Here is a 25,602-nt window from a genome sequence, read left to right on the forward strand (position 1 = left end):
CTGAGTGTAAGTGGAGTCAGTACTCATTCTTGCTGCATTGGTGCTATCAATAACAATTTAGAGATATGATTTGTCATCATGAGTTGAAATCATATATTGACGATATAGCAGTCCAGGGGGGAGTTGAGGCCTGCAGGTGAATGATGTGAGACAAATGGAGCAATATGATGGTCCTAAGCTTGTTAGTGTTTAGGTTGTGCAATCAGCATTCTACAGCATAAGATTTTTGATTTCAGCACCTTGAGTTAAGGCTGGAAAACAGTATCCCATCACTTAGGATTTACTTGGCTGCAAGTAGAAAACTCAACCCAAATTGGCTCAAGAATCAAAGGAATTTCTTGGTTCACACAACCAATAGCCTAAAGTGGTGTTACCTTCAGGTATAGCTTGATTCAAGGTTGAAATAGTTGAAAAACTAGATCCAACTTTCAACACTATTTTCTCTCTATTATTTCTTTTCTCCTATTTGGAAGGGCGGAGCACCGATCAGCTTCATATCATCATGCTACAAAGTCCAAAGGCAGAGGGAGAAATCAAAGAAGGAGAGAGAGGAATGTGCGTTGAAAGGAAGTGGGGGCAACTGCTTCCTGACAGTCTGACAAAGGTCCTTTAATTTGTTCTTTTCAGCCGTGGTTATTTGACTTGTGCCCTCAACTTGGAACTTGGCTCGAAGGAGTCACATCACTGCTTGCCCTTTTCACCTCGTCCGTTTTCCTGTCCTCTCTTCCTCCTCCATCCCTCCCTCCTTTTATTTCTTTCAGATTTATTTTGCATGAAAAGCCACTGTCTTATCCTCCATTTGAAATTCAAAAGCTGATACAGCTTGAGTGAAATTTTAATATTTTGCTTAATAATCAGGGTTTTCTGCTGTAGAGGAGGAAAAATAATTTTCCCTCTACTCTTCTAGGTTCTTGCCTGACACCCACCTGTAATAAAAAGAAAGACTAATAGGAGAAAAACAAACAGAAGTTTAATAACATATATACCTCCTGTATACATGGGAGATACCCAGGAAAACTGAGTAACTTATATACCTTATATACCATCACCTTATATACCATCTCCAGCTAAAGACAAAGAAAGATGTTGGTGGGGGGGAGGTCAGATATGGAAGGTTTACAGGCAAAGCACAGTGAACAAGGGTAAGGATGTCATACAGTTTTAAGTCAGTGCCTTCTCTGTTGATAAAGAGTTTCTAGAGATTGAGTCATGTCTTCCTGTTATAGAGAGGGAGACACCCTTACAAATGGAGATTTCCCCCTTAAATGTAACTGCCGCTTACAAAAGGGTCACTTCTACTCAGTTTTCGGAGCTTCTCCCATGTCTACTGTTTCTTGAAAATAACCAACTCAAGATAATCCTTCTGCCAAAGAGGCACATTTTGGGGTAGCAAATTCTGCTCCTTTTCACTGCTTTGAGATTTCTTAGCAAGTTTGGTATTTTTGGAAAACAAATTGAAAGTGGTCAAACCACACTCTTACTATAAAATCTTTGAAATTAATGCATCTAAGAGGATTTAACTACAAAGAAAATTCTATCATTGAGAAGTTAAATGACACTTGTAATATTTGTGTAAGACAAGTTTCATCTTATAATAATAGAACAGTAAGAGGCTATTCATATATATACACACATATACTACATATATACACACATTCATATAAACATATTTATTTTTATCAAATACTAAATCTTTATTAATATACATGCTATATATTGTACTGTTTGCAATTGTCACACTTTAGAAGAAGATTGTGAATAAATTCCAAGCTAAATGTTTGTGGGAAAATAACCATCTTTTATTCATTTTAAAAGAAAGTGTAGTAAAATTATAAAACAGAAAATGACAATGACTGATTCTAAATATAATTTTAAAAAGTCTCAGATAGCTTCTTTTTCTCTTTGTAAAGCAGAGATCATACAAATTCTGAATAATTGTTGTAGCTTTGATATTCATTTTCACAATCTGTTTTCAACCCTCTGAAGTATTCTCCCTTATAATTGACCCATTTCTTGGAGTCACACTCTTTTTTTGATAGAATAACTCTATATTTTCTTATCAACTACTTATCAACTGCTCTAACTTTCTACTAGAATATAATTTTAAGGTTGTAGGTGATAATAATGAACTCAGTCTTAACTGGGATAAACCATCATTTTGCATTGACTTCCTGGTGTGGGGTGAGCTGGGTCAGTGTGAGAGCCTCTGCTTCAGCAGGGGGCCAACTAGCTATTCAAGTTCAGCCTCCTATCCCCCTGAAGGCTCATTTGTGTCCCCCCAGGACCACAGTGTTCCTACAGTCATTAAATAAATAATCTTCCATTTAACAAATAAAACAGCTAACGTTAATACCTGTGGGGATTTTGAAAAACTTCTGTGTGTTGGAGTTCCTGTTAAGTGGCACATCAGAAAAGTAGTCCGACACACCTGTGTTTTGTAGGGAACTCCAACATAATGCAGCGACTGGCATATGCAACCTCTACTGCGTGGTTTTATTAATCAGTTTTCAGTGTCTTTGTTATAAAACTGCATGGAGAAATCTTTTAAAAGTGTAGTCCTGGCTCTCTAGCCTTAATTAATAACTGTAGGCAATATCTACTCATAGTTCTATTATATTTTCATTGCACTGGGCAGGCTTTTTAAGGTATCATCCATTCTTTGCAAGTTGGATATTTACCTTCAGTTTAGCTCACTTGACTATAGTGGAGATGGAAACATCCTTTTCATAGTCAGTTTTTGGTCAGAGCACTCTATAATTTACTAACTAATTATGGTGAAATCAGAACTCGACATTCTTCGTAGGGAAGAAGTCGGTGGTGGCCTCTGAAGAAAATAATGTGGTGTGGTTAGCCAATGTTCCTGTTTCCTCTGGTGTAGTCTAACTAGTTTAATCAGGTACATATGCAACAATAACTTCCTGAATTACCAAGGAGATTTCTCCTGGCCATTGTGTGTAAGATATCTTGATGTCACATACCTTGAGCTTCAGCTATCCAGACTTTGAAGTAATTTCAGTGGCTTACTTCACTATGGGTAGCTCATAATCCATGTATTTTACTGGCTAAGCGTACTTTAGACAATTTAATCTTTTAAGTATAGTCCGAGACATTGCACTTTTAATCAGTCAGTGTGGACTAGAATTTAATGACTGGTTAGTTTTCCTGCAATTAGTTCTTTTGTGGAAGTATCATTGCTATTTAATTAAAACCAACAATAGATTGCTCACAATCTTGAAAAAGGAGGACATGCTGTAATGTAATACCATATCATTTGCAACCTCTTCAGATGATTCTACGCTGGGGAAAAGCATTGAGCTGGAAGGTTATCAGCAAAAATAGAATATAAGCGAGAGATATAAAAATAGCACTCTCTCCCCTGTCTTTTTCAGTCCTAGTAGAGCACTCATTGTGTGATTCCACGTGAAATCTGCAAAGTGCTGTAGAGACTCACGTTTAATTGAGGTAACCCTGAGCTTCTTGAAGGATAACTACTGACAGACTGAAGTGACGTTTTGATTAAGCAGTGGCTGAATTATGAAATACTGTTACTCCGCGTCACAGCTGGGGACCGTGACTGGATTACTGTCTAACTAAAGGAACAACAGCTACAACAATGAGGCAAAAGCAAAAGAACCACTAACTGAGTCATCGTACCTTTTAATATCAGTTCTCACAGTTCACACACATGCACAAACTTACAATTTTCATCGTTCCTTTCTGTTTTTGAATCAATAAAGAATGCCCCTCCTGATTCTTTTTTTCCCTTTTCTTTGTCTTAGTTCTAAAAAAAATTGAGTAATTCCAGATAAAAGATCTTAATTACAGGTTAATCAGTTGCCAGTTTAATCTTCAATGAAGCAACTCTAAGGATAGACTTTTTGCCAGTAGTTTCATCCATATTTTCCTCTGGCACACATTGCTTTATTATCTTCATTGTGATTAAGTGATGGATATTTAGAGAGCCATTAATGAATCAGGGAGGATAGTACAATTACAGAGTGCTTTTCTTTATATGATGTTCTATACTGTATTCCAATATTGTTAAAGGTTAATAGGATCAAGGTGTGGCTTTGGAATTTATGTCATAGATACAGTTACACAGGTTAAATATATATAACAGGAAAGTTTGTTGCAGTATGACTTGTAATAGCAAAAACATATTTTATGAAACAGTATACAACCTAAGTATTCAATAGTGGATAGGTTTCTAATGGAATATAGTGCTGCTCTTTAAATAAATGAAATAGATCTACAATTGTTGAATAAAGAAAGCTGTCCAAACTACATGGTTACATAAGAATGGAAGTGATGGTGGCTATAATGTTATCCTCTTTGTATAAAAAATATACAGACATATGCAGGTACACATAAATGCGTATTTATGAATTAATATTCTTTGGAAGGATACATTCACACAAAAATGTAGATGATGGAAACCATCATATAAGATTTTAATAGCCATTATTGTTATAGATCAAATAAAATTAAAAATGAATCTTTCTAAATGATGAAAGGTCACTATATGCTAGGCATTATACTATTAAGTGTTTACATGTCAACGAAAACATTAGTGATATGTACTAATTTATTTTCTATAAATTGATTGAAGAAATTTAGCAACCAAGCTTATACTAGAATGTTATTTGCACTGTATAAAACAAACTATTTGTCTGGCTCTTAGTGGGAAGTTCACTAATAGTATGAAATGCCAAAAATGCTCAATTGGTTCAGAGTTTCTGCTCTTACATTGCAGTTTTTTGGGAAAGTATTTATAAAACCTAAACATTTAATTTAATCTAAAATAACAGGAAACTTTGGCTTCCTTGATAAAGGATGTTTCATTCGGGGCTCTTTTTTAACTCTGTAGCTTCATTTTTCCTGGAGATGGGAATTTTGAGTGTTTTCTGCTTCTTTGCATCAGACCACACACAATGTTTGCCATGTGCATGAATAACTGGATCATTAAATCAAAGAAAGAATCAACTCTTTTTTTCCCTAGAATCTTAACATAATTTGAAAACAAAACTATGTTTTCTAGTTTACTCCAATTTATTAAACAAACAAAACAAGGCAAAACAAAACAAAAGGATACAAGAAGCCCTGTTGGGAGATGAGTCTAGAAACTTGATAATGGGAAAAAAAACCCCACTAAATTCCACAGTAACAGAGATGAAAGTTTTATTTGGATTTTGTACAGAAGAATGAAGCTAAATTTTTGAAAACCATTTTATCTCACGTTTAACCAAAGTATAATTGCAACTATGCATATTCCTAGAGCAAAAGAAATACTCAAATATTATCATTCCTCTGCACATTTTCAAGTAATATTGATCAATAGCATAAAAGAATAGTTTTTACTTCCCATTTAACCTTCACAGAAGAACTCTAAGGAAGTTAAATTTTTAAAATTTATTTTCTACTTTTTATTGAGATATAATTCACATACCATGTGTTACCCTTTTAAAGTGTACAGTGTCGTGGTTTTCAGTATTATCACAAGGTTGTGCAACTATCACCACTATCTAATTCCAGAGCGTTTTCTTTTTCCCCGATATAAACCCCATACCCATTAGCAATCACTCCCCATCTCCGCCTCCCAGGAGGTTAATTTTTTTGGGGAAAAAAAAAAAAAGAACAAGGAAAAGAAAAACAGAAAAAAAGTACACAAAAGACAAACTAGGCCTTAGTAAAAAAAATTCTTTTTTTCCCAAGGGCCTTTCTTAATCGTTTAGATAAGGAAACCAATTCCTTTTGAAACATCCTAGCAGATGTGGTTTCATTCGGCCAGATCTCATTTGTCAGTAGCTATGCATTTGGTTCTAGCTGTTATTCAACGTTATTTTCACGACTTCCTGAAATCCTAAGTTTTATAATTGAAATTGCAGTTCCACTTTACTATAGTTGTGCAATATATTTGTAATGCAGACATGATGATAAGGAGGTTCACAACATGGTCAAAGATATAGCTGTCTCCATGTTGAGCTGTCTCACCATCTGTCTATACTGGTGTTAAGTGGAGAGAGATATTTGAATAGGGTTAATTATATAAGTGAATAGTTCATTACTGAATATTGTCTTGTAGGACACTTTTTTCTGCTTTAAACAGTTTTGTAATTTCAGAGACTTGAGGAACGAATGCTAGGTTAAAAGCTCCTTGGTATATCGCTTGAAATTGTATACATTTTTTCCCCTCTTGAGAGAGAAACAATGAAATATACTTAAAGTTTCCACTTATGCAAGTGATGATTGTGAATATTGTGTAATAGGAATTAATTGTATTTTTTGCAGATAAGGAAATTAATATTTTCTCAGTACTTAGCATTCTAGGTTTTATTGACACTTGACCGATCACATATTTCAGAGGTGCTGAGTTAATGTTTGTTTGTTGCACGGAAGCTCCATTCACTGTGCAGAGACTATTCTGTCAGGGGTGAAGTTTATCTTGTCTCTCAACTCTGAGTTCCCAAATCTTGACTATAATTTTAACTTCCTTTTTACTCCTCGTTTCTTCTTGACAATATCTCACTTTTTTCCCACTAAGGTTTCAGTGAAACTATTTATCCGAGTGGATAAAAGGAAACAATTCTTTTCTCTGAGCTGATCCTCTTTTTCTGTTGTCAGGTGCTGCATCTTTAACTCATTGATTCGTTCATTCATGAGATATTTATTGATAGCGTTCTACATGTATCAGAAATTGTCGTAGGATCTAAAGCTTCCACAGTAAACAAGAGAGTTAGGATTGTTGCCCATGTTGAATTTAGAAAGTACAGGGAGAAAGAGACTCACAAATTCCTGGATTCAACTTGTTGAGCCCCGAGAATTGTGTGTCTGATACTGGTAATAGCATTAAAGAAATACGGTCACTTTACCTATGTGGGTACCTGTGTGGGGACTGTTATGACACAGGAAGCTCCGTGTGCTCTGGGAACATGTAAGGTGGGATCCCTTCTGTCAGCCCATGCTCCATATGATGATTGTTGGCCGTGTTGGACTAACTTGTTGTATCTGGTCCACTGTTCTGATTCTTGTCAGTTCTCATTTTAGTCTGTAAATTATTAAAATTCAAATGTTAGGCTAGATTCATCACCAGCTGGTTTTTTAAAAAAAGGTATTTACAGATATATATAGATGCCATGTATCTCCATATTATCAAAAAAAAAAAAAAAATCCCTGTCTGCAGTTATTCTTGAGATCTGAGGATTTTCCAGCATTTCTTTCTAGTTTAGATAATATATACTGCTCTGGCTCAAGTGCTGGGTTGAAAATTTATTTGAAGACTATTTCCTATTCATCAAAAACTTATTCCTCTATGGTTGTTTCTTGTATTACACCCTCAGATAATTTATCCAACAAGAGGAACCTGGAATTTTACTGTTCACTCAACTTTGTGCTCATTTCTGCATGGGCTACGCTTCCATGCTGCTGTATGGCCTGGAAAGAGCTCTCTGTTGCTTATTTGTAGAATAATTCCATTGTTTTACTTCAACTCACTCTCTACAACACACCCACATATTCAAAGTTTCCTGCACATCATTCAGATTAGACAAATACCACGTTATTTCTCTGAGTGGAATTTCCTAATTGGGTAGTCAGTATAGTGGCACAAAGTCTTGTCCAAGCATTGATAAATTATTTGTAGTTCTCTAAAATACTAAGCTATTTCGTGTTTCTATGTCTTTTCTTATTGAAGTAAAATTGGTATTTAAACACTATGTAAGTTTCAGGAGTGCAACATTATAATTTGATATCTGTATTCATTACAAAGTGATCACCCCCGAAAGTCTGGTTACCATCCACCACCTTACACTTGACCCCTTTCATCCATTTCGCCCATCCCCCAACCCCCTTCCCCTCTGGCAACCACCAATCTGTTCTCTGCCTCTATGAGTATGTTTTTGTTTTGTTTGTTCATTTTTTTTGGATTCGTATAAGTGAAATCATAATGTTTCTGTGTCGTTGATTCTGCTCTTCCTTCTGCCTAAAATATCACTTTCTCACCATCTTCAAATTGTTTATTCAACAGGATAGCCAAAATCTCCTTTTGGGGAAGTCCTCTCTGATGTCTCAAAGTGAGATTATCGGTACACATCTTTGTTCCCATACTACCCTCATATCGTAGATCTTGAAGAGGCTTCAGGTGGGTTTCTGTGTTTCCATGCAAAATAGCTGCTTTTGGTGCAGATTCAGTCGTGGGGCCTTTGAGGAGAGGTTTTTCTCAGGACGTTACATTTCTGTGCAGTGGCCATTCTTGTCAGCATTTCTCATCACAGCGCTCACACACTGTAGTTAAATCATTTGCTTACCTTTCTCTCTACATATACCAGGCAGACTCTGATGTCTTTGAGGGCATGAAATATTTAATGAACATATTTTTTTTTTTTTATCCAAATGCCTAGACTGCTATTTGAAACTATTGAATTGACTTATTGATTATTGAAATGAAGTGCTCATCTATGGGTAAAGGCAGTAATGGTGACACAAAACACAGGTGACAGTTTTCTCATTGATATTCCCCAACCTTGTTGATATTAATCTAAAGATTTGCTGTAGGAGTAATATTCAAAGAGCTTCTCTTAATAAAGAAATACTGGAAAGAATTAGGAAAGACCTATATACATATCTTTTGAGAAATACGTGGCTTTAAGAATGGATCACTTTCTTGGATTATATTCTTCCCATTGGTTTAATAAGAGTCCATAGTATTTTCTCAGAACCCAGAAATTCTAATTCCACGGGGTACATTGTATAATATAGTTATCATCTGTTTCCTGCTAATTCAGCTGTACAGTAATGGAACAATGAGAAGATTCCCGTTTCCTTGAGGGCATTACTATTTTGCATCATATACTTTTGAGAGGATGTAAGTAGAAAAAGATAATTTTCTTTTATGGTAGGATATCTTAGTCATATAAAATATGCCCCTGTTTTAATCGCTGGACATAAATTTCTCTATTTAGATTTTTTTTGGTCATTTAAAAAAGTCCTTTATGTTAATTAGATACATTTTATTTTCTTGGGATTTTTTCCTTTGATGTTTGTGTTAGTTCTTTACCATTTTGTTTTCCTGTCTTCTGTAGTGAAGGTTTTTACTTTTAATTCATTGACCTTAGCTGGCAGACTTACAAATTAAAACCGGAAGGTCTTTCGTGACTTATCAAATGTTAGGGTGAATTAGGTTGGAATGGTTTATGTAAAGCTCTGGACTCTCTCCTTGCAGTCTTCCCTCTTCTAATATATACTGTATATTCCTGCAAGGTAAATCTTTCTAAAGTGTTTCAGTCTGAAATTTCCCTGCTCAAAAACCTCCAGAGGTCCTCCAGTGCTTATTAAATTAAATTCAAACTTGCTCTCTGACGTTCATGGCCCTCCAAACCCCAATAAGATCCAGCCTCTTGTCTCAGCTCTGACTGCTCCTCTGTTCACGATGAAACCGAATTATTTGACTTGCAGAGACTCTAGTCTTTTTGTCCACTCTGTGTATTTCTTTGGGCTTGTCCTTCCTGGAGCACTTGCTCTTGTATCCTTTCTTACCGTTCAAATTCAACTGATTCTTCCAAACCCATTTCAGAAATCCATGTCTGTAAGAACCCTCTCCTGATTTATTTATTCAACAAATACTTATCTACCAGGCGTTAGTCAGGAGTACAATGAATGAAAAAGTTAAAATCTCTATTATCATGAGCTTATTTATTAGGCAGGGGGTTTAGACAATAAATAAACAAAAATATAAACTTTTAGGTGATGATAAGTGCTATGAAGGAAAATACTGGAAGTGCCATATGAAGTGTGGAATTGGAGAAGGGCTGATATTTTATCAAGTGTGGTCAGGTACATGTCCTTTTGGATGAGGGACATTTTCAGAGAGACCTAAGTGAGTGGGGGAATAAGTTAGGAAGATATCCAGGAGGAAAACAGAGACTGAGGGGAGAGTGAGTTCAAGAACCCCAGGACAGCAGCAAGCTGAAAGGAAGTGAATAGAGTAGGGTTCATTTTGTAAAATAAAGAAGTATGTTTATAAGGAGGGTAAGAAATCACAAGGAAAGAAAATCATTAGCATTTTGGAGAATCTTTCTTTATCTTCAAAGCTACCGTTACTTTTTTTCTAACAGTAATAGCTTGTGCCAAGTTCTTTACTAAGCTCTTTAATTCCATTACCCATATTTAAATCTCATAACAACCCTAGGAAATGTAGGTCTTATTAGCGTTACAATTTTACATATGAGGTACTTGAAAAACAGGGAAGTGGAGTTATAAGAAAATATTAAATGTGTCTATCTCCCTGTATTCTTACAGAAGGAAAAAATATGACTAGGAATAAATACATCAGGATGTTAATAGTGGTAGAAAAATAGATCATTTTTTCTTTATATTTATCTGTATCTCTTTTAAGAACAAATACTGATTTTCTTTTACTTATTTTCAAATTCCTATATTTAGATGAATAAAGATACTGCTTTTATAATATGACAAACATTAAATGTGAAAATCATGAATTTTAACCTTCTTGACTGGACTTTTCTTATTTTATAGTTGACAAAATAGGGGATTTGTACTCAGCCTTGGATTCAAATTCTATCACTTTGGGCAAAAATAATGTAGCTTTGTGATAACACTGTGTGTTCAGTGTGTTATCTGTAAACTAAAGTGAATGATCCCAAGGTTTCAGGCTTGTTTTTAGGACACAAATGGATAACAAAATGACACTTTTAGGCAAAATGCCCAAGACGTAAGAGAGCACAATAAATGGTCACTATTATTATGTTTATATTATATAGGTTTTCAGATTAAATTACTCAATAGGTAGATAAGACAAAAGATACACTACCATAATATAGAGAGAACAATATAGCTGAAATCTATATCTAGTAAATTACTATGAAAATGAATTCCAACTAAGAACTTTGCTTAATTTTACAATTTCTTTTATACCCCAATGTCATGATTTGGTTATAGGTTTTTGTGCTATTTTGGAGGATGGCGTTTATTTTCTTTTGAAAGTTTTTTCACATTTAATATATATTGATTTCCTTTTATTTTAGCATGCTTTAGTGAGTACTTTTAAATAGGTTTGAATAATTATAAATAATCAATTAAGGATTACTTTTAGATACTGATTTAGCGTGGGCCAGTGTTGTTGAGTGAAAAATTCCACTGACGTCAAACAGATGACGTCAGTGTTGGTTCATTCTGCATTCAGGTTTTAGGATCAAATCCAATTCCATAAAAATCATTGCAATTATGATATGATGTGTGGCAATGTCATGAGTGTAAGTGAAGATATTCCTTCATTCACTTACATTTTTTAATAAAGCAGGCAAAAATATTCTCTCCACTTTTTGTAAGTGTTGCCCTCGATAGTTAAGAAATTTTAAAAAATAATAAAATAAAAACTATTTATAAAAAGTAGGTATGTGCAAAGTATGACATCACTCTCATCTTCCTAATACACATATGTGTGTGTGTATATATATATATATATATATATATAGGGAGCAAATTTTTCCCTTACACCTAGCAATCCAAATGAATAATTATTAGATGCAAATTAGTGTGACTGAATTGCATTTTTTCTTAGGGTTAGGAATGTGAAGAAATACAAAATAATGCAGTCTTCTTCAATGTATTTCAAAATCAGCAGTTCTACTTAATTATTGTTATATAATTTACATTATCTTTGTTTGCTTTGCCTTTAAGTTCAGTTATTCTCGTTGGCTCTCACTCTTCTTCAGTGTAACTGTAATTACATTATTATGTAATGGTTCTCATAAAACCAAGCAAACCTGGGTTCAGTGTGTGTAGGGCGTGTGATACAATAAGCTCCATTACGCTCACTCAGTGATAGATCTGTATGAATCACCAGCGATCCTAACTTTTCTGGAATTACATCTCTTGGTAGCTCCTCCTAGATTAGAGGTCATCCTAATTTTTGAATAGTACCAAAAAAGTGTCACTATATTTTAATGTTCTTCCAGTGAGTTCTTCCAATGATGGACTCATCCAAAGATGTCCCTTTGTCTAATGCAGTTTCTCCCCATTGGAGTCTCCTAGGGTTCAAGAAGCCATAAAGGCAAATAGCTTAATACAGAAAAAGAACATGCAGTGCCGTTGTTCAGGTATGAGATCTCCTGTAACTTGAGTGGAGCTAAAACAGTAGAATCATATATGTAATTTGGGAGCCAAAGGAGAATTTTATAATCCTCCATGAAACACTATCTGCATAGTTATAATTCCTGAGACATTGAAATATGAAACTTTCTTCTAGGGAGTGATTAGCAATAATATATTTTGTAGACTGACTCAAAGAACAGTATGTTCTGGTGCTTAACTAAATGACCACGGCTTAAACTGGATCAAGGTAGTCTGATTCCTTTTAAGCTGTGGGATTTGGGTACACTCTCATTTTTATTATTTTAAGTTTTGATTCTCTCTTGACATATTGAGAAATCTCTGAAAGTGAGATTTGTTCTTTCTCTCTTCTACATATACTGGATCAAGACTCCTCTGAGTTATTCTTATATATGATGTATAATCTGACAAATGCATTACCATGATCCCTTTAAGAAACAATTCACCAATAGTTATAAGTTGTCCCCAAATGGCAAGTATGAAAGAGAAGCATGTTAATATTTTTTATGATTTTAGGACTCAGAGAAACATTATTTTTGTTTTGCAATAAATCTGGAACCCATTACCTCTCAATAAGTTGTATTTTGAAGGTCAGCAAACCATATTGAATTCTGAACATTGACTCAGATATATCCTTCAAAACCAAGAACAATTGGAATGTTCCATGATATTTCTTTAAAATGTCATAATTTTCATAAATTATTTTAAAGGACAAACACAAAAATTGTGTACTCACAGGACTCTATATTGGCCAGCATGTAATTTATCTGAAACTTTACAAGCCAGAAAGCCCAGATACTCAGTTGTCAAGATTTTGAGTCCAATTTTAGAAGTTACTACATGCAGCAGATAGTTAAGTTGAAATGCTAATTCTTCAAGTAAATTTAATGATTTAACAGAGATTTGCCTATGTGTCAGAATGTACTGTGTACTATAATGTAAGTGATTTAGAAATAAGGAAAGAATACTCTTTGTTTTAAAGAAAATTCTTATATCCTTGAGGAATAAGACAACCTTACAAATGATTCTAATCTAAGCAGAAAGTGAATGGTGCAATATGAGACCACTGGGCTATGAGTTTAAATGAGAGAAAGATAAGATCTAGTAAGGAATGGGGGAAAATATCATAAAGAAGGATGCACCCGAGATGGTGCTTGAAGAACTGGTAGGATCTGAGTGGTTTGAAGAAGGCCAGTGGACATTTTAGAATAAGGGAACCATGAGAACAAAATAGCAAAAGGAGGCTGAGCGAATCACATTTAGGAATGAGTAGTCTAAATGTTGTTAGAGTTTAGGGCGTAAATAGGGTAATAATGGTAGAAAATGCCTGAAAATATTTTAGATGTAAGGAATTCATATTAAATTTTGATGGAAATTGGGAGCCATTGAAGTTTTCTGAGTTGGAGAATTACACGGTGGGAACTTGCTTTATGAGTATAATCAGATAATGGTTCATCTGATGAGTTAGAGAAATACTGGAAGCAAAGGGACTGGTTAAAAGACAGTTAAAACATTCTAGATGGGAGGCAATAAGAAACTGCATCGTGGAGTTGGTATTAGAAGTAGAAATAAACGTCTGGCTCAGTGACCTCAATGAAGTCCACTTTACTTTCACTAAATCTAAGGAATTATGTTTTAATACATTTTCTTCTTTGAGATCACATGAGTTAATAATAAACTCTCTTTTAATCTCAAACTCTTGGTCTGAAGGAGGGGTTTTTTTCCTGGGTCTCCCACACTGATTTGGACTATGGGCATTTGCTTTGCATGGCCTGTGGGCCTCTTACTACCAGTTCCATTGTTTAGGACAGATGGAAATAACAATGCTCAGACTATGGTCCTCAGTAGGAGGTGCCCCCCATAGTCAGGCTGCTTAATTTCATGATTGTAATTAGGGAAGGTTACTCTCTTTTTATTCACTTCCATCATCTTATGATAGTGAAATTGCATGGTTTTCAGCATGGCATGTTCAGATATATTGTTTTGTTTTCATTTAATTATATAGCACATTAAAACTACCAGAATAAGGATGAGGGAAAGGACAGGGTATTTGTTTTCCTTTCCCAAATTTGCTGTCTTCTTATCCAGATGTAAACCCACAGGTTCTGATTAGATCCAGAATCTGTCCATATTAGCCTCTAATTCTTAAAGAGATCCATTCTGAATATATACATGCTACCCTCAGCCTGCTATCCCAGCCCAACAATCAGGACTGGAATTATTCTATTTGCTCAGGTTTGGGGTCCATCTCCAGCAAGGAACAGGCATGCCTGGGTAGATCCCATGTTATTTTGCTCTGAGCTTTTTACACTTCATTTAGAGATTCTTGATACACACAAGGTTGCTTAGGGATAAGTGAAAATTGCAGCCTGTGTCTAAGGGCAGGGCTCAAAAGTGCAGGAGCTGCTGAATTTGCATTTTTTTATTAAGGACCTGGGGATATGACCACATTCTCGACAATTTCAAGGGAGTCTGTAGGACCTTTGTGGCAAGATCAGATTGTCAAGTTAGTTCAGCACCTTGAACAGTTCCTTGTGGCTCATCACCTCTGCTACAGGTACCCAGAAAGGCTTCTTTCTCAAGCATAAATTTGCCTTAGGGAATAATTCTAGGTTTTACTTTGGCTCCAGATTTCCTTCTGTTTAGTCCCTTGGATTTAAGATAAAACCTCCCCGGATTCCCAGCCTCATTCTTGCCTATTGCACCAATACCAGACCCCCTTTGATGTGATACTTTGTGATTGGACTGGCTCCACCCACAAGGCAGCTCTGACACCCTAAATAGAAGCTGTAATATGAGAACAGTCTATCCATGCCTGTAACAAGACCCTGATTTCCCTGTTCAGCTCATAGAAATGAAGTAACTCTGAGGAATTTGGAACTTTGGGATTTCTGCTGTTATTAAATAGTGAGGACTTTGTAGATGCTAATATATATTCATGTTATACTAGATGTTCCTCCCGATCAAAATGGTAGGGGGTTAGGGACCAAGGTTGGTCCCACCAAGAGCTGTCAAATTCTCCTTAGAATGAAGTGGGGGTCTCTGTCTAATGTTAATGGTCAACTCTACACTGTCGGGGGTTACTATCCCTAGATATTACTGTAAGACAGTCATCCACACTCTTGCTTACATATACTTTTGATGGGTTGGATGATGAGAGTCATTTAGTCAAGAAAAAATAGACTTTGAACAATATTTTACATAATATTCTAATTGATTTCACTTGCTAAATGAGAAGACATTTAAATATATCTGACTTACCAACTTCTAGTTTGCAGTTCTTCTAATGTTGTATATCAGTTCTCCTCACTAAAATTTATATTCTATGAGAGAAAGATTCTAGTTCTTAAAATTAATTCCGATAAATCTCAATTTTCAAAAGTCAGTTCTAAAATTAATATAACCTAAATTACATAAGATATGTAGTTTTTATAACAAATAATTATATAATGTATAAGTAAATATAAATTTTATAAAGCTTAGAAGTAATGACAATTAAATATGTTAACATTTATTAAATATTTTTATTAGAGTCTTTAAAATATGCTTCTGGAAATACGTTATCAGCAATAAAATAGATATGGTGTTTTAAATACAGACAGAAATAATATTAATTTATATTTGTATATCTCTTTGTTGTATTTTAGAAGGCATTTCACTCATGTTATTTTATTTAATCCTTACAGAGATACTGTGAGGTAGAAAGGTTGGTATCATTATCTTTATAGTACAGATAAGAAATTTATTCAATAGAAATACTTGAAAAGTGACAGAAATGGAATTAGAGCCTTCTGACTCCTACTATTATTTTGCCTCTATTGAAATGCTAAAATAATATTTTTTTCCTAAAGACAGAGCACATGAACCATTCGTTCAACAGCAGGAATCCATTATGTTCCTCTTATGACTAGGTATCTCGCTAGGCACCGGGAATGCAAAGTGAATACGACAGTTGTGGCTCTCTAAGGATGGATGGTCTGGTAAATGCTTTTTATAGACATGTCATAGCCTAATTTGGAAATCACAGACTCAGGGAATGATTTGTCTCTTGTTCCTTGGCAAACGATATGATGCAGTCTTATATTTTCTCCTACAGTATGACTAATTGAGCAAAGAGAAGCTCATGAATCTGAATCCACTTGTTTCTTCTGCAAGGTTGGACAGGCACCCTCTTCGAAAGAGCACCCTCCCAGGAACTGGGCACCCAGCTCCTCTTTGCTTCTGATACTACCTTCTTGTACAACTTTGAAAATATCAGTTAACTTTCTCACTCTTTTTTTTTCATTTATAAAGTAACCATCATGAAACTTGGTTCACCTATCTTACAGGCGAGATGTGAGGAGAAAGATATAATTTTATAGGTCAAATCAAAATTGAAAAATGTTAAGAGGACTGAGCAAATAGAGGTAATAATGTCTAATTCTGGTTACTCTATCGAGAAATTACTAGCAGATAACCCAAGTTATAATAAAAACTGCCACACTGACAATATCCAGCATATTTTTTAATTGGGTGCTGTTTCCACTGGGAAGGCAGGTGAAAGTAAACCGAGATGATGGGAATGTCAGAAGTGAAAACATATGTAATAGTCACTGAAGACTGCCCTTCCAAGTAAGCTTTGTCAGTACAGTCTTACTAAGTGTCACTTTTTCTTTGCCTTAGGCTGTTAATACAAATATTTTTATGCCAAACCAAGTGGGAGTACGCTATTGTTAGAAACTGATAATAATTTGAAAATTTCAAGACTGTAATGGACATCAAAACACTCACTGTATTTGTATGCAGTTCCAGACTAAAAGAAAACCTATCTTTTGCATGAGAAAATTGAGGACATAGCTCCACCTTCTAATTGTTTCCATCATGAACTTTATTATATCACATTTTACTTATGTTTATATCTCTGAAGTAGCAACACACGGGAAAGATTAGGACCCTGTGGAGACGTCATGTGGAGCACTCAGGAAAAATTACATGCCCTCAGCATTCACAGAAATAGGTCATTTAATTCTTGATTAAATGTATATATCATCGTCAGTGATTAACCTGTATTTGGTACTATAATTAGATAAGTCTGAACTTTCTTTTTTGTCAAAGCTCTTGTATAAGTACCTGCCGTGTATAACAGACAAATAGTATCAAGGTAAAAGATTATCCAGGACTTTTATTTCTCAAATTTAATTGCGCTTTGTCTCATCTTTCATGATTTCACATCTCTGTCTTGCATACATCTAGGATTCTCTACCTAAATGACCTATTTTTATCTTGATTGCTTGTATCAGCAAAAGATGAAAAATCTCAGATCTAAATAGAAGACATACGGCGTTACCCTAGGAACTATATCTGAATCCCCTGACGTTAGAATTTTAAGGATGAGTATTTGAGGAAATGGCACAAAGAACTTTATGCTTTTCAAAGATATAGGATGGCTGAATAGACAAAGAATAAAAAAACCTTACTCTTTCTCAAGTGCAAATTGCATGAACTGTTGGCAGATATTCCCTTCCTGATGTAAAACCACAGCGCAGTAACTTGAGACATATTTGTTCATTCCTGGAGACAGGATGATCTCTTTGGAGGGCATTTGAAAACATTATTCTGAAGGTCTGAAAAGGACATTGGATGGATCGTATGAAATATTAACTATACATTCAAGTATTATACTAGAGCACTCTAGAGAAATAGGAATGCACTTGATTGTGAATTTCAAAAAATGGATGAAAGAAAGAAATTCATATTTCTCTTTTACCATCATTAAGAATATGTGACGTGTCATTTTTGATTAATCATTGATTGATTGGGAAGAGTAGTATTTTGGTTAATTTCAATTGCAAATTTAAGCTATTATATTTTTCAATGTTCCAAACACTATACCATAGTAATAAGATTACCATTTTCTCCTTTCATATACACATCAGTACTTTTAGCGTGGCATGGCTTTTCTATGCATTTTTATACAGATATTTTTAGTTTGTGTGGGAAGATAACATGAAATTCAACACCCAATTACTCTTTAAATGCAACAAATACACTGCCAGAGTGATAATTATCAACCATAGTGTCCCAAATCAGATATTCACATGGTTGCTTGTGGTTTGATAATGGTTTTATGATTTAGATTTGAAAGACTTTGAAAGGTGAAGGATAATTGTACTGTCCTGAAACATCACAAGTTGAAGATTTGAACCATTACTGCAGTCACATAAATCAACCAATTTCCCTTTGTTTTCATAGTGCAACATATTTCCCCTCGTTGAAAATGAGTGCATCAGCATAAAAGCCTCTTGAGCAAGAAAAATGCATATTGATCACTGTAAGTGCACTTCTGTAATATCTTGACGTTACTGAAATTGTCCCTAAACCAGGTTTTATTTCTGACAATAGATTCCTTTCATGTGTTGATGTTTATTGATTTATAACTTAATAGAGATGCAAAAATAATTTTCATAGTGAAAAATGTGTAAATATTTGTCTTACTATTTTAATTTGTAACATTAGGAAAACATCACAAGCATTATACTTAACATAAGTTACTGGATTACCCATTATACCTCATAACACGTCTGTCCCCCAACAATGTGTTGAAATAGATATGTGTGCTGAATCATCTGCATTACCACAAAGTACACCTGGCTGGTAAACACGTGGAGAAAATAAAATCTAGAGTGAAGAGCTGTTTGTGTTATAACCTGAATTCTAGTTTTTCTCAGACTTACCGTATCGTCCCTTTGCACTGCACATTTTCCTTTTGGAAAATGGTGATAACATTAGTCTTCATCCAGCTCAATGGATGTTACAGAAATAGATGAGGCAGCGTATGTGAATAGTTCACAGTGATTTGAAAGAAAGTTGCTATGCAGATTAAGGTAATGTGTAGGTCAAAGCTACTGGCTAAGGCAGGTGCTTCCTCATTGATATTTAGTTTCTCCCACTATAAAGTCAAAGCAGGCTGTCTGCCAAGAGACATGGAGTCTCATGAACTGGTGCAGATTCCAGGACCTTGGCTCTGTCTCCCACTTCTGTGTTCCTGATGACTTGGGTCAAATGGTGACTGCCAGTATAGATTGACAGAAAGACAATTGCTTCATGATCATAGGCCCGCCACTTGCTACTTAGAAACTGTCTTTTGTTTTTCTTTTATTTTTTTTCTTAGCATCTTCAACTCTGGAGTAAAACGCTGGGGAAGATGTCCTGTTGTCTTATACCGAATTGTACATAACTTGACACAGATGTTTTGAATGCTAGGTAAAGATTAGAGAAACATAATTAGCTGGATTAAACCACCAGTCATTTAAATGCAAATAATTTGTTATACCTCTATGCTGTTATGTCATACTTCATTGTCACAATTTATACCATATATTTTAGCAAAGGTAATAAAAACAGATTAAGAGCCTTACATAATCAGTGAGAGACAGTCACACTAAACCCAATATTAAAAATACATCTTAACTAATTTATAATTCAGGAGCAAAATCTAGTGCTTAGGGAAATCATATGTATTTTTGACTCCTCAGATGTTTTCTTGGTAAACTAATTTGGGATTAAACAGTTATGGGTTTTGTGATTCCATCATAAAATAAGGCAAGAGGAAAAGATATCAATATGAGTTAAAGAAAATTAACTTCATTATATTTTTCAGAACATTTTGAGTTAGTGGAGATGACCAAACAGAAACTGAACAGTTGAAACCAGTGGAATGTTGAATACCTCTTAGGGCAATTAAAGGTATATATTTGGATATATGTAATATACTGTGAGAATATTGAAGTGGAAAAAATATTGTAGAATATATTTCCTTGCAGGGATATTTTTGACACTAAAACACCTCCCCAAACCCAGCCAACTGCCTCCCTACAAACTGTGTATATTAGTTTCTGAATGTTCTAGTATATTTGAAAATCAACTGTCTTTGCAACATTGGGTCAATTCAAGATCCTGGTTCTCTCTTCAGTAAGCTCCCCACTATGCCTTAAAAAAAGGTAAATTCAATAATGTCACTTCTCATTTCTCTATAAACGATCTTCCCTGAGCACGGTCTCCACCTCCCCATTGGGACACACTCACACACACACACACACATGCACACACAGCTGCACTTCCTGCTTAAGCTTATTTACTATTACTACCTTAGGCTCCTTACTCCTCTGCTTTCCACGCTCTGGTGTTTTCCTCTTTCCATCCACCGGAAACGGTGTGACCCTCTCTGTGTCTGTGCTCAGATTTTTCCTGGGCATGGAACACTTCCCCTCCTTATATTGCTGTCAGTCTCAAAGTGAATTCTTCACTGAATGCACCAAAACTACTCTCTTCTTCCTGAGAATCACTGTAGTCAATGCACAGTTTAGCAAATTGCTTGATGTAACATTTGGTGATATAAAAATAAATTACTAATGTAGAAAATTGAAATGAGAAGCAATTAGAACACTTTTCCTGTTTGAAGTCACTGTTGAAAATGTAGGTGGTGTTTTCTTTCTGATACTATTCTGTTGGCTGCTTTATTTTTGCAACCTCTGAGGATTTTAGAATTAACTGATGCTCTGAGATCCTAAAAGTCCTGTAAAATTATTGTAGCAAGTTTGATAACATACCCAGGATGCCATCAGTTTCATTGTGTATCATGAACCATATACCGCACACCATGGCAGGATGGGGTAAGAGGATAGTGTGCGTGCATGTGTGTGTGTGTGTGTATTGGCAGAGGTTAAAGTTGAAGCTACCTTTTCAACCCTGTGATGAAAGAGGGAACAACGATTGTCCTAAGCAAAATGTAGAAGGATTTTACCATCAGCATGTGTTTTATATCCTTCCCCTGCTTTCTCCAACTTTCAAATACTCATTCTTGGTAGGTTTAATTCCCAGACACTGAGGACCAGAACAGATGGATGCTGGAATCCTGGGAGAATCTTGACTGAAGGCACAGGTTTATCTTCTGCAAAGAACACAAGATCAGAGAATCCTAAAAATGTGATGGAAAGAAATTTCAAGGATCATCTTTGTCATTCCAAATTAAAGCATGATTTCCTTTTTATGGTCTTCTAAAAGCAATTACCTAGTTCCTTTAGAATGACCACAGCAAGGTAACTATAGTGTAATGTTAAGGGCCTTTGCTATCAATCAGTCCAATGGGTCTATCTGCTCTACCTTTGCTCACTCAGCAAGCTTAGCCTTGCTTATGCTTCAGTTTCTTTGACTGTAAAATGAAATTAGTAATAATACTGACCTCACAGAGTGATAGAGGGGATTAAGAAAGACAATGCACGTACAGTGTAGCATCATGCCTGGAAGAAAACTCCCAAGATTAGCAGTTGTTTTTGTATGATTACATTGTTGAAGAGCTCATTACAAAGGTTTTTCCATATTTTAAGTCCCAAACAACAATCTTGCTACTTCTACATGTTAGAAGAGTTTATGCCTTGTTGAAGGTATTCAACACTCTCTCTTTCAAATGAGAATCATTTGAGCATTTAAGTACAGGTGACATATTTCTCTTTTTGAGGCTAAAATCCTAAGTTCTTTCATCTCTTCATATGTCATGATTTATCATTCAGACTATTCTCCTCTGGGTATTGAACATGTGTGTTAGTGTTTCTCTATTGGCTGAATGCCGTATTCCTTGTGGATTGGAGAGGCAGAGTCAGGCAGAATTATCAGCTCCTCCTTCCTGTGTCCTCTGTTTCTGCCTCTGCTGGCTCTAATTTTCTTCTTATTTTGTGGCAGTGCATATTTCATTTTGAACAGGTGATGTTCTCTTGTTATGCTGAGGCAGTAACACGTTACATTTTGAGTGCTGTCATGGAAATCAAGTTTGCCGTCAACTCAAAATCTGAAATGATTTTGTCTCCTGTCTCTGTGAATGGATGCCTCTGTCATGTTTCTTCATCATGTATATTTGTCTTAGTTTTAAGTGATGTTTTTAAGTCCCAATGAAGAAATTTCCCTCTATTCCAAAATTTTACTTTGGGCTAACTTTGTCTTTTATTTTCTGTTAGTATATCCTCAGTTTTCTTAGAAAATTTCTTAGGAAATTAGTTCAATTTAGTGACTGTTTATTGAGCATCTATGCTGTGCTAGACAGTGCTCACTGCTATTAGGGGTGTCACTTTCTTCACAAAGCAGTTTTGATACCAGCTGAGGGCCTGAAGATGATTTCTGGAGCTGTCTTGTGATGGATAAGCACGAGTGAGAGAAGGCTGCCTAATAACCTTCAAGTCTAGATTGACTTGGAGTTGGATCAAGCAGAGCCTGTGTTTCCCCACCTTCTGCATTTGTAAATTGATGCAAGGGCTGAGGGCATTCAGAGAATAGCAGGAATCCTTTGGTTTCCCAGGAGACTATGAGGCAGTAGGAGAAATAACTGGAAAGGTGAATTTCGTGAAAGATATTTGAAGCGTAAGTGTCCATATTACACTTTTATTGGTATACATCCATCCATGCCCCTGAGCATTGCTTCAAAGGTTATTTCAGGAATAGCCTCCTACCTTCTTTGAGCCCCATCTCATCAAGTTCCCTTGGTGTTTATACTGTTGGTTTTCTAACCAGTAGCCCCTCTCATCCTGTTATTGTGATTTATGTATTTGGATAACATATAGAGATTTTTATTCTGCATATTCTAAAATGCTTTCAATTGTCACCAATCACTATATCACAGAAATAAAAGATGTCTGGCCTAGGTACCCAGACAATGGGGGTTCATACAACGGGCACCTGGCCCAGCTTATCTGGGAAAGTAAGTCAGTCATCAAATGTCAGGCAAAGGAGTTTGAAGATTATTCTATAAATGCTTTATGCTATGGAGGAATTTAGGTAGGAAGTGACATGAGTAGCGATCTCATATGGATAGCAATATGTAGAGCGGAGACGCGAGTTCATCAGGAGACTGCAGTAGGCATGAGCAAAAGATGAGGAGGCCACGTAAGATCACCATCCACAAGCCTTGGCAAATGAAGTGGGCAGAGAAAAGGAGGAAGAGGAGGGAGGGATTAGTTGGAGCTGATACTTTGGGGTTTTGTCTGGTTAGTTAGTGGAGAAGTTATGACTTTAACAAGGGAAAGAAAGGCTAGAGGATCTGGCTTGTCAAGAAGAGGATGAGTTGAGGTTTGGACATGCTGATTTTGAGTTTCAAGTTAGGATAAGAGCAGGGATTCAAAATTTAAAACAGAAGTGAGAAGAGGGACCAAAGCTGGACCAAGAGATTTCAGGTCATTCTGAGAAATTTTTCAATTGATTGGATGGATGCAATTGTTAACTGGGAACAAACTGAGAGGAGTCGAGTGAGGTAGTAGTGAGAGTGGTGACAAATTTTAAATAACAAGAGGAGCAATATCCGGACTCAGGTAGTTTCAAGACTAGTGTAAAGATTACATCGGCAAACAGAAGTGAATACAGTAATAACTAATAAGAATAATAACTAAGAAGGATTGTTCAGTTAAGTAATTTGAGATAATGTATCTGCATGCAAACCTATATTAATATTTCTGGCTTAACATGTATCTTTGTATATCTTTCTATCTCTTTCCATGTAGCTTCGTCTATTTTTTTTAACAGGAGTACACTTTTGAAGGTGATATACAAACTACATTAGCATCGTGCTTAGTGGGGAGTCACCAAATCCATCATTAGTACTATAATCGAACAATACAATGATTTATTATTATCAACAATACTATTTAACAAGGTTCTGGATAGAAATTACCATTATTGTTTAACACTGTTCTTGAAGTATTCAGAAAAAAAATAGATACTGGAAATGAAGAGTTATGTTTATTATTACTTGAAGATTATTTTCTCAACTAAGAAATTCTGTCAAATCAATAAATATACTAAATAGACTAGGAGCTCACTAATATGCCTGGTCAGAATATAAATATATACAATTTAATTTTAAAAGTCAGCAATAACCAGTTGGAAATACAATGTTTGTGTTGTTAAAATAGTAACAGAAGCATAATATACCCAAGACTAAGTTCAAAAAGGCATGTACAAGAACCTTATAAATAAAATTATAAGACTTCATGAGGGAAATTTAACAAAAGCAAATGGGATTAACAAGTCCTTTGGATGAGATGTCTCAATATTGTAAAGATGTCATTTCTCCCAAAATATTTGTATGCATCTGTTAGAATCTACCTACCCACCACTCCCTACATGATGACATCCTTTTTCAGGAACATGACCAAATAATTCCCAATTTCATTTGAAGAATAAACCTTTACTCTGAAAGAATAAATCAGGAAAATTATGGTAAAGAAGAAAACAAAACCTGCCCTATCAACTTCTAACATGTAATTAAAATATTGCTGAAAAAAAGATAAGGAATTTAATGAGAGTAAAGGGTTATTAGATAACTAAGCCCAAGTAAATATGGCACTTTACTTTTGAGGCTAGAATTTTTGTAATATTGAGAAAAAATAGATTAGTTAGAAAATAATGTTGAAATAGTTTTAAATTTGGAAAAATACTTAAGGTAAGATATCTACTTATCCTCATAGATTGAAATAAGCACCCAAATATTAAATATATAGCTATTAAAATAGTAGAATAAAATGAGATGAGGATAAATTTTACTTTCTTAGTCTTCAAACACAAAAATTAAGGAAAATACTAAAAGATTTCACTATGTAAACATTGTTTTTCTTCTTGAAGAAATAAAAACAAAATTAATAAACAAATGATATACTGGTAAAAGATGTCTGCAATGTAGATGAGAGACAAAGGTTTGATATACCCATGATATAAATAAAAATATGACAATCTAAAAAAGACCGATGATGATAACGCCATTTATAATATGTGAAATGGTCAAAGTAAATGAAAGTGAAGATAACAACCAAATTCATTAGCAATTAAAGATGTGTCCCAGTGGCAGCAAATCTGTGAGCAGATGGGAATTTACATGAACTCTTTGTTGGAGGGTAATTGATAGGACCTTTCGAAGGGCAGCTAGACAGTATGTATAACATTTGAAGATTAGGAAGACTTTTGGTTCAGAAAATCCTCACTGAGAAATCTCTCTTAAGGAAATAGTTGAAAACATACATATATAGATTTACAGAAGAATATTTATAAAAGAAAAAAGGAAAATATCTGAGAGTATATAGTCTTGGTTAAGAAGTTATATTGCTACACACATACACACACGCACATACGCACCCACACTTATATTGGGATATGGTGCAGCCATGAAGTTCTTAAATAAACAAGTCCACAATATACTCTTAAGTAAATATTTTAGGCTACATTTATAATACAATCCCTTTAAGAAAACATAAGAGACAGGCCAAGAGAAAGGGAGAGAGATATGATTTTAATATGCAGTGGCTGGAAGGATATACACCAAAATCTTACAGAAATGATACTGGGCCATAAATTATTTTCATTTTCTTCCTTGTACTTTTTTATACATAAAATAAGCATATATTAACTTGCAGTTGGAAAAAGATAAGGCTATTTATAAGTATTGTCTCATTTATTTGGACA

General features: G+C 35.0%; 1 protein-coding gene across 9 annotated transcripts in view; it reads left to right on the top strand.

The window, feature by feature from the left end:
- LRFN5 (leucine rich repeat and fibronectin type III domain containing 5) overlaps window positions 1-25,602 on the top strand; it is a 249,267-nt gene that overhangs the window by 14,061 nt on the left and 209,604 nt on the right. Inside the window, exons 2-3 of one of the 9 annotated variants that reach the window (XM_070629690.1) lie at window positions 18,358-18,436; window positions 19,766-19,851. The exons of the other annotated variants lie outside the window; for them this stretch is intronic. The gene's annotated coding sequence lies outside the window, so the exon portion shown is untranslated. The remainder of the gene's footprint in view (window positions 1-18,357; window positions 18,437-19,765; window positions 19,852-25,602) is intronic. 9 annotated transcript variants of the gene reach the window in all.

Source organism: Equus przewalskii, chromosome 1 (assembly GCF_037783145.1).
Source record: "Equus przewalskii isolate Varuska chromosome 1, EquPr2, whole genome shotgun sequence".
In the NCBI taxonomy this organism is placed as follows: Eukaryota; Metazoa; Chordata; class Mammalia; order Perissodactyla; family Equidae; genus Equus; species Equus przewalskii.